This window comes from Pelecanus crispus, chromosome 2 (assembly GCF_030463565.1).
Source record: "Pelecanus crispus isolate bPelCri1 chromosome 2, bPelCri1.pri, whole genome shotgun sequence".
Lineage (NCBI taxonomy): Eukaryota > Metazoa > Chordata > Aves > Pelecaniformes > Pelecanidae > Pelecanus > Pelecanus crispus.
In genome coordinates, this window is record NC_134644.1 from 122,425,676 (window position 1) to 122,436,470 (window position 10,795).

The window sequence follows — 10,795 nt, forward strand, 5'->3', positions numbered from 1 at the left end:
GGTTTCCATTGGTTTTTAAGTGGGATGTCATTTGGAAAGTTGTTTCATCAGAGCTTTAAAATAAAAGGGTATCATTTTGGGATTTTTTTTCCTTTGTCTCCAATGCAATTGTTAAGCTACATTAAAAGCTATGGAAATGTACTTGCTATGGGGCAGCGTGTCTGATGGCTGCAAGGAAGGTCTCCAGCTGAAGTGCCTGCTCTGGCTAGCTAAGTCTGCATTGCCTGTGGCTTTTCTGCAGCTCCCCTTGCTACGCCTTCTGATGATGTGTAAAACCAAGGCCCTGCTCCTACCGACACAAGCCCCTCACGGGCACGTGGGATGATGAGAATCTGGGGAACTGTTCCCATGCCTTGTGAGGACTGTCATGGTTTTGCTTGGCCTTCACACCATAGCTAAAGGGTCTCACTCAGGTCCCCTATGTGTGCAAAGATCTGCCTGTCACCCACTGCAGATGTAACTGGGTAAAGCCAACTGGGTGGCAGAGCCATCACGTGCCTGCTGGCATCCTCTGGTGGCCAAAGGTGAAGGGCAGCAAAAACTGAAGGCGCTGCTGCTGAAAAGAGAAGGCAATTAATTTTAGCTACTGAGGGAAGTGGAAAACCTTTTGCTGGCTCTGAGAACTGCTCCTCTGCATTGCTCAGGTGATTGGAGCAAGACGACGCCTTATGTGATTTCCAGCTGCGTCGGCAGTACTGTCGGACCGGGAGGCAGGGATGCTCAACCTCCGTGCCCAGCGCTACTGTCAACCCATGGAGTGGCTGCAACATGTCTCTTCACCTCTCTGAGCCAGACTTCCATTTGGGGTGAATTGTGATAGCTCCTTGGCCTCCAGTGAAGCTATGCTGATTTGCAGCAGCTGAGAATCTGCCACTTGGCTTTCCAACCCAGAGAGTCGAGGCCGTGTCCTTACCCTGGGGGTCGTGAGGACCACGGGATGAATGCTGCAGCACAACCCTGGGAAGGGAACGGCTTCTAGCAAAAAGGGGATCAGGCCAAGCCTCAGCTGGGGTTTGGGCTGCTCCAGCCAGCCAGGAGTGGGGACCCCTCACCCTTCCCGGTGGGGCTGTCACACCAGCCTTGGTGCTGGGACACCTCACATCCTTGCTCCCTGGGGGTTGACATGGCCGGCTAGTCCAGCCCTGCTAGCCTTGGGGCCACATGGGCTTGGGTCTTGTGATTTACTAAAATAAATCCCTATCTAAGTGCAAAGTGAGCCATGCAGAGAAACATTGGGTTTAAAAAGCAAAGGGTGTGGAGACGTGGGTGAATATCTTCCCTTTTGAAGCATTTGTTGGCTAAAATGCCCTTTTCTGTGATTTTCCAGTGTTGACACTTAAATGGATAAAAAAAGCTGTTGCTAACTGGTGTTGAAGAGTATTGAGCCTTAGCTGGGGTCAACATCCTTTTTTTCCCCCTTTTTTCTTGCCAGGGGTCAAGTTTGGTGTGCCACTTCTGAAAAGCCTAGCGCAAAACTCACTGCTGGGGATATCAGAGCTCTGTTGCTCAGAGTTAGCATAAAACAGGAGGTTTACACCAGCGTGTCCCAGTTTTGGGCTGCTGACCCAGCAGAAAAAGTCAGCTGGCTGCTCTTGCTGGCAGCCTGTGAAAGGCCACGCTGCTTTGAAACCCTGCGGCACAATGTAAGAGGGCTCCCGGGAGGCCCTGCTCCCTTCTCAGCACCACCTTAACCCACTGTGACTGAGGTTTATGAAAGTTAAGTTAAGTTTAGTTAAGTCCGGCTTAAGGTGGTCCCTGCAGATAACAAGCCTTGCAGGAGGCATAAAAAGATGCCCTATGTGAAAAGACTCCTCTTGGATCCGAGGCTGAAAATGCTCTTTTAGGAGATATCAGGGGGGAAAAAAAAAATAAAACAAATAGAAAACCAATCTTTCCTAGGGAAGGTGTTTCCCATTATTTCTTATCAGTAAAAACATCAAGAATGAAATACTTCGCCTCCTTGGACCAGAAGCAGAGCTAAATCAGGTTTTTATCCCTCTGCAAGAGGCAGAGGGGGGTGCAGTACCATGTTGCCTTACTCTATAGGTACCGAGGAGCTCAAAGCCAGGTTCTGTGTTATGATTTTACATAGAAAAAGACTGTAAGAACAGTACCTCCCTACTCATCAAAACTGGTCTCCAAGTGTACCGATTGTTGGAGCAGCTACTGCTTGACAAAATAAAGGTTTCTCTTTTTTATTTATTTTTTTTTTAATTTTGCCTTTTGGTCCTGCTGAGCCAGCACAGCTCTGGGTGTGTGAGCTGGACTTTGCTCTGGCTCATACATCATCAATAGCACTGATACTGATGGACAGCCCGGCCAGATGCTTTCCTCACTTATCGCTGTTTCTCTTCAGTGACAGCCCCCAGGAAGGGCTGAGAAAGAACAAAGAAAGATTTCGACCATGGGTCTCGGTTACTAGTGAGGCTGAATGAGCCAGGCTGAGCCCAGAGCAGCTCTCTAGTACCAGAATGAAGCTTCAGACTTGACATTTGGGGGGAAAAGAAAGCATACGGTCACTTGTCACCTTAGCACCTTTTCTCTGGAAACCACGAAATTAAATAGTCAGTGACTCAAGACATCTGCTTCAGGCTCCCCCACCAAGCAATACTAGAAGGCTCACATTTGCTTGGGCAGCCCCTCAAGAGCAGACTGCTCCTCACCACATGTGTTACCCTGGGCTCCAGTCTTCCCTAGGTCCCAGGTTTTGTCTTAGTAGTGTTTCTGTCACCCTCGCCCGTAGTCATATTTTTTCTGTTCGAAGTGCTTGAAATAAGTTGAGATCCATAGCATCATCCAGCGTGGTATTTTGCAGCATGGCATTGAGGGTGTATACTGGCGTGGTACAAGTGCTGTGCAGGTATGTGAGGGTGAAACAGCTGCCGGGCTTGTGTTGGTGACATGGGTAAAGCAGGAGAACCAGCCTTGGACAGGTTGCCCGAAGGGAGTAAGAGGTGCCTGGCTGATTCCAGAACAGCAGGTGGGCTTTGTTGCATGTGGATGATGAGAGGGCAAGGACCTGGGTGTGAAGTGCAGAGCCAAAGTAGCTGATTTGTTTTGATTTTCTTGCTGCAAAGCTAGACAGAGCCATGTGCCAGCCCTGTAACATGTGCCGTATAGAACTTGGGTAATTAACAGTCTGTTCCTGCATAAAAATAATATTACTTCTGCTCCTTTCCAAGAGAAGAAGGGATTTAGGAGTTACACCCTCCCTCTGTTACCACGACCCTTAGCTGAGCACAGGCTGCAGAAACCCAAAATGGATTTCAGCTCTTCCTGTGTGCTCACAGCTCCAGATCTCCCTTATCCAGCTGTCCTGAACTTCATTCCTCACAGATCCTTCAGTTCCTAAATCTGTATACACTGGACATTCCAGGGTTGTGTCAAACACAATGAATTCAGTATTAAAATATAGGGCAAGGGTTATTGCAGTGGGGTGGCAAGAAGGAAACTGAGGGCTTGAGGAGCAGTTTCAAGTGGTCTCTGCTCCACATGTTGCAAAAGGCTTGAAGTTTTCATTACGGGTTTGTAATGTGTTTTGGAATCATTTAAAGATATCTGATGGAAGTTGGTATAATATATGGGAGAGGGCAGTAGGATTTGGGTGCCTAGGTGGACATGCAGTCAAGCAAGAGTTGTCAGAGCAACGTAGTAACCAAAAGTGCTAATGTACTTGAACAAATAATCAGGAAAATGCTGAGTAGGAGTAACGAGGTAATTTTACGTTGGGATGCTGCATCCAGACCTGGTGTCCACATTTGAAAAGGGTGTTGAAAAATTAGCGAGGGTAGGGGAAAAACCAGCAGAAATTATTTAAAGACTGGGGAAAACATCTGGCCTTGACAAATTTAAAGACCACAGTCCGCTTAGAGTATCCAAAGGAAGACTAAAAGGTGACTGGTGTAGTAAGTCCCTTCATGGGGAGAAAACAGTAGGCGCTACAGGCCTTTAACCTTGCGGAGAAAGACATAACAAGATCTAGTGGCCAGAAGGTGAAGCTGGATTAGTTCAAAAGATAAATTAGCTTCAGCTGAAACAATGAACATAATTAGCAATGGGAGCAAAAGCAAGGGATGAAGACGAGCACTCAATCTCTTGACACCATCGTAACAAAGCTGTCTGGAAGATCAGCTTTAGCCGAACAAAAGTGACTGGGCTCAGGAATGAGCAGGTTACATCTGCTGCATCTTGATTTATAGGCCAGATTAGTTTCCATTTGGTCTGAAACGGTATTATTTTGGGGGATGAGACCCAATACTGAGATCTTGAATTTTTTGTCATTATTAAAAAACCCCATGGCACTCTTCCTGAGAGCCGTGGTAAACACTGTGGTGTTTTGACCCAGTTTCAGCAAAAGAAATTATTTTTTGCCTACCTAAATTGTCCTACTTCCTCTCCAAAACTGGCGTGCGTCTTTATTGTTTCCTGTTAAATACATCCTGAGTTCCACAGAAGAAAAGGCCGTGTTTGAAAGTTGAACAAACAAAACCTGAGAATCTGTCACCTCTTACGGCATGGCACACAGGCAGGGCCTGCTAAGCAGCTTCTTGGAGAAGCAGGAAGGAAACCTTCTCTGAAGACCGCGGTCTGCAGGCCTTCGGTCTGTGACCTTTTGATGCTGTGAAGACCACAGCCTGAAGAATGAAGAGAGGCATGTGGAGCATCTTGCAAACGTGGCGATTTTCAAAAAAAGGAGGGCAGCGGTGGGTTTCTATAGTACACCAAACCCTGACTGAGATCCAAATCCTACTTTTTCTTTTCATGGGAATAAACAACATTTTAAAAAAATAATGCTGCTTTTTGTGCCTTGCTCAGAGGACCCAGTCCTGTGGCACAAGAGGGAGAGGATTTGCCTTGCTTATTTGGCTGGTCATTTCTCTGACCCCTTTGCAGTACAGAGGAGCCCCAAACCAGCGGGGTGGATCCTGGTGAGTGTTCACACTCTGAAGGGATTTTGCATAAGCTTGACAGATGTGCCCCCCATGCCTCCTGCACCAGAGGCAGGAGTGGCCTGTCAGGAGAGGGTGTGTGTATTTGGGCAGGGGCCTGGGAGAGGAGATCTGCTGTGCCTCAACTTCAGCAACGGGGCCACAGCAGCATCACGGGGAGCTGCCTGTGGGCAGCCTCTGCCCGCTGTGACCGCAGGAGCCTGAGGATCAGGAAGCTGAAACTGGCCTTCACCGAGCCCACAAGGACCTCTGGCAGGGTGGGGACCCCCCGTATATGTGTGTGTGCATGTCCCTTCGGTGGTAACAATTAGATCTTTTACTCTTCTCTCCTTCTTCCACCATAACCCACAGTGGTCTATAGTTGTTCCCTTTTTGCCTGAATTAAACTTTATTAAAAAAAGAAGCGTTGGGATGATGGGCCATCTCCAGATCAGTGACAGAGGTGAGGAGCAGTGCCTGTGAGGTCTGGGCAGACCCACCTGCCCCGGCACTGGGCGCACCAGGGCAGGGGTACCCCTTGGGGTTTCCACAGTTTGGACAAGAAACGAGCCGTACCCTCTGTTCTTCACAGAATCAATGAAGTATGTCACAAGGTTCATTTAATTTAGTTTATTTGAAACTATTGGGAACATTTCAGCCTGGAACAGGCTCCCAAAGATGGCAATACTCCCTTCCTTCTAACTAGATGATGTCCTGTAGTTTCCTGTAACGTTGACTTGCCTTTTTTTTTTTTCCAGATCAAGGGGAAAACCTGGAGACTGGAAAATAACGTTACAGTTTTATCTAATGGGAAAAAAAATTGCTTAAAAGTTTGACTGACAAAATGTGTATTCTTCATTGCACCCACCAAGTGATTCCTTCAAGGTTTTTAAAAGCACCGTGGCTACACTCAGAGTAGGCATGGAGAAATGATACTCTGTACAATTTAGCATCTCTCAGAAAATTAAAAAAGGCAACTTCTCCCAAAGTATTGTTAGGATTAACTGTGCACTAGGCAGGAAGAGGCCAGTGGTGTCTTTAAAGTTAGAGCTCCCACTTTATTACCCAATCTTATGCTTTGCTCAGAGTGGTGATAAAATTCCTGGGACTAAATGAAAGCTTTGTATAAGCAGGAAATTCAAGAAAAACAGCTTGTCTTTCTAATTCTCCATGATCAGTTTTCAGCAAAAGTAAGAAACTTCAACCGCAGATCTCAGCAGACTTGGGTTTTGTAAACAAGTCACTGATATCTTACCATTTCCCTGTGGCTGAGTTCATCAGGGAAGACATGGATAGGCACTGACAGCTATGTGTCGTATGCCTTCTTCAGTGTAAAGCAGTCCTGATCCCACTGCTTTTAATGGTGCATGCAGTTCTCCCTTGTGCAAGTAGCTAGGGGTGTGAGCCAGACCGCTTGCTTCAGGATTGTGTGACAGGGTCAGATCTGTCACACTGTGAAACCCTTTCTTATCTAAAGCAAAGGATTAGCACTTCTGAAATGAGCCACATATCAAAAACTCAGGGAAAAGCTGAAAGAAACTCATATTTCACACCTGTTACACCAAGGCACTACAATATTGATGTACACTCTGCTTTCCCTGTTCCAGGCAACCTAAGAGGTGGTCAGGATGCTTCACTCATGATTTAATGTATTCCATTGATGGGGAAACCTATGTGAGTGAAATGTTAACTCTGAGGTTTCAACCATACACAGTTCTGAGAAATTTTAACCTTGCCTCTCTGTCCACAGAGATTTACACTGAGATCTTCCATATCTCTCCCACCCCCAGGACTGCTCTTGCTCCCCTTGCAGTCAGGAGTGAAACTCCTTGCAGCTCAGTAGCAGAGGTGAACTCTGATTTATAAGGACCTTTTAAAGAGATGAGCCCAGCCCTAAATTACGGCTGGCTAAAGCAGGCAAGCGCATGGGAAGTAGCAAGCTGTCTCGTTCGCTGTAAAATCTGTGTTCGCTACAAAGGCAAGGAGTATCTGTTTGACGCCTTCATAATTAATGAGACTACCTAAGGCAGCCACCTTCAAGACCCAGCCATTGGGAGGAGCCTCGTAAAAGGCAGAGGAATTCAGGACAGGCTTCAGCTAGCTTTCCCAGACAGTGGGGCAGTCTGTGGTTCAGGGGCTTACCAGGTGCTGGAGCTATCAGGCAATCTTGGCCACCAAAAGCCCAGGCTACCCCCTGTATCTGGGGGAGGGTAGGTCAAGTCAACACCCTGCTGTTGGGGCATCAGGCATCAGATCCCACCTCCACCCCCTAAGTGGTGGTGCGGGAGAGCAGTTCCCACCTGGAATGCTGCTGAGGGAGCTTGCACTTTGGGCCCAGAAATTCTGTCTTGAGCAAATATGGCCTGTTTAAAGGTGAACGAATACTCCCTGTCATTAAAAAAATGAGTGTGTGCTACCTACTCAGCCTAGGTGGGAGGGAAGCAAGGTAGTAACGGTCAGATGGAGCTCTGCTAATAAAAGGCATTACAGCAGAAGGCAGTGGGAATATACTTTTTTAGGGAGAAGACTTAAGATTAAGGACAGCTGCAGCACAAGAGAAAAGCAGGATGAACCAGAAGCTGTAGTGTGATGAGAAGATCAAGTCTTTTCAGCGAAGGTTTTTGAAGAGATTCCATTTGCTGTTCTCATTTCATGAGGTGAAAGTATCTGGTTTTCAAAAAAAATTCTTTTTCATCACAACCAGACTCCTCTGACAGGAATACAAACATTTTTCAGAACTTCTTTGATACATAGAAGCATTCTATGATTCTATGATTCTTTGGCTGAGAAAATGCTCTCGAATTTTTGGTTATATCTTGCATTGTACATTTTCTGACAACAAAGTTCTAAGTGGAGCTAAGAGAAATTTATAACTTCTTGTTGTGGTAATTTTGCAGTAATTTTGCAGTAATTTTGGCATGACCTGCACTTGCCCTGCTTGCATCAGAGAATGCTTATAGGTACCCACAGACACTGCAGCTGCATGCTGTCCTGAAGACAACTGCCCCCCAAAAAGAGTCCTCCAGAAGGGCAGAACCTGGCCCATGAAGTCTATATGAGTTTAAAGATGTGCAGAGGAAAAAGAGCCCGGATGAAACAGATCTTTTAGGTAGAATCACTCTGAGCAGAAAGGGGACTTCACTATGGAAGCAGGCAAAGTAAAAGCATTGGGAAGAGACAGCAGTGACTATCTGAGCGTTCTTAATCACCTGACCTCGTTAGCCACGCTGGCTTCAGCCTCATCAGCAGGTGAATGGGGAAAGAGAAAGCTGCCGACACTGTATTTCTGGGGTGTCACCCTCAGCTGCAGGATGGCACCCGATATGTGAATGCCAAGGCTGTAGCTCAGCCAGAAGGCTTGGGCAGAGTGCGTGCAGAGAGGGCTTCCCTGGCCCTGCAGAGAAAGAGGGTTTATTTTCCAACCACATATATGATTAGATTCACGCCTCTGTTCTGTGTGTACTATCGTGCTTCTGTGTATTAAATATGTAGCCAGGGGATAGGACAGCATCATTCTATTAATAAATACAGAGCAGATAATTAAAAGACTAAATGTGAGAGCTTCATTGTTTCAAAAGTTGAGCAGTGGACCTGAGGCATGCATTATGTTTTTAATTAGCATTATTACTTAAAGTGAGTAATAGTGAAAAGGCTCCTTGAGTTCTCTGATAGCATATTCATTAGCTAATCAACAGAGCTATTATTTTCTTTGAAGTATGCCCTACTCTGCGGTACTAAAGTGCACACGCTGATTTACTGGTAAGGGTAATTAAAGGGCATGTCATAAACACCACTGACGTCATGGAATATTGTTCTTTAACCGTCTTTCCAGTTATGTGGAAAAACATATTTTGTGGCTGACCCTCACCTGGTGTCGAGCATTCTCCATCTCCCAGCATCACTGCAGTTTTGTGAACCCATGGCAGCGGAGGATGTAGTCTTGCATTTATGGCTTCCCACGACCATGAAGTATATGCATTTGCAAGTCTTTCATACACCAGCTTTTGCAAAAAGCCTCACGGCTGTGCAGAAGTTTTTTCACAGAACGGTCTTGTGCATGAATTTCAAAGGGCAGCCTACACATATGTAACCCACATTACCCAGAGGTAAAGCCCTGCTGGGCGTGGTGAACTCCTCAGAAAACAGCTTTCTACCATGCTTCCCTCACGCTTACACCTTCCCTGAAGTGGAAATATAGCCCCTGGCTGGGCAACATAGATGGTGCGTACCTTTCAGGTTTTAAATGGAGATCTACTGTTTGTATAAGGGAAAGGCCAGGTAGGTCGGAAGAACTGTAGCTAAACTATGCATTTCAATCATACTATCTCTATGTAGCTCTACATATGGGCTGCAAAACTTGGAAGATCTTCAGGACTGAAGTCTGAAAATTGGGGTGTTTTGCATCCGGCAGAGCTGCAGGCTTGTAAATGCCTTAGTGGCAGGTGGGTACATGAGCGAGCACGGAAATGTCAGCCTGGGTGGTCCCTTCTTGCTCACTTTCCCTCCTTCTTCCTCTCCTTCCTTCTTTTTCTCTTTCTGTTTTTCTCACTCTCTCCCTCTGTTTCATCCTGCGCATTTTTTTTGTTTGTTTCTTCCCAGCTGCAGGTCTGTCTCCCATATATTTCTGGACAGTCGAGGGATTAGAAAAATCTTTAAATCCACAGCACTGAATAAAACCACTTCCTGATTTTTTTTCCACCCCATTTATTAGGTTCCTCAATATAAGGAAGTAGTAGCCTCTCTTTACTGAAGTTCAGGTAGTGGTATCATTCCAGATAACAGCAATAAGTAGGTCATAAAAATAGAATGGATAATCATCTTTCACTCACACAAATGAAAGAAGAAAAAAGATATATACCAATAGGAAATAAAATGCAAACCACTTCATTTCAGAATATGGCAAAATATTTTTAAATATATATTTTAAAGGTATATATTCCTGTTTATCTCAAATAATGAGATATCTCAAAAAATGAGCCAGATGACTGGCTTCATTTGTAATTTAAAGCAGTGGCCAAAATTCTGTTCTGATTATGAATTAGACCTACTTAAATCAGTATTTACTATCTGTTCAAATAAAAATTATCAAACACAATGGGATAAACCCAGTCGTACAGCCAGGGTAGTCACATGCTTTCCCATGACTATCCAAGCTGGAAAATGCTCTGTCCTCCCTCCACCACTGAGATATATGGTGGGGCTTATTAATCCCATTTTATGGATCAATAGGGATGAGAAAGCCTCTATAGTTTTCCCGAAATCTCACAGCAGTCATTCATAGAGAAGATATCTACTGAGTGTCTTCCAGGCCCAGGCAACGTTGCAGCTGGTGGACTCTGGCAGTATCTCACCAGTGCCAGGACATGGGCAATGGGGTGTGACAGCACATATTGGTGACTTCTTGGCATAGTTTTGGTCAGGACTACCTAGCACTTTCCCAGCTGCTGTCCATGGTTAGGGAATAGCAGCTGGGCCAGGGACTGCTACTGGTCCGGATTGCTGCCCCCCTGCTTTGGAGGGTGCGAGAGCTTAGCTGGAGGGACATAGGCTGCGCTTTTCAGTACTCCTCCTCTGACTGTGCCCCGGCCCATTTTATTTCCCAGCACAAATACAGCCACTTGGTGTGTATTTGTGGTGTGTGTGTTGGTCTGCATGCATGGAAGTGACATATTTCAACACTAGTTGGTGAAGAAAGAAAAGGAAACATGGTATGAAATGTGGATGAGTCTTATGTGACCCTGAGCCAAGTCCTGCCTTAAGACTGGGGATATTTTTTCATGAAGGCACGTGATTCTCCGCCTATGCAGTGTCAGCACAAAGCACAGATAGGCCCCAACACGTGACTCTTTAGTGACTAGTTTGAATGG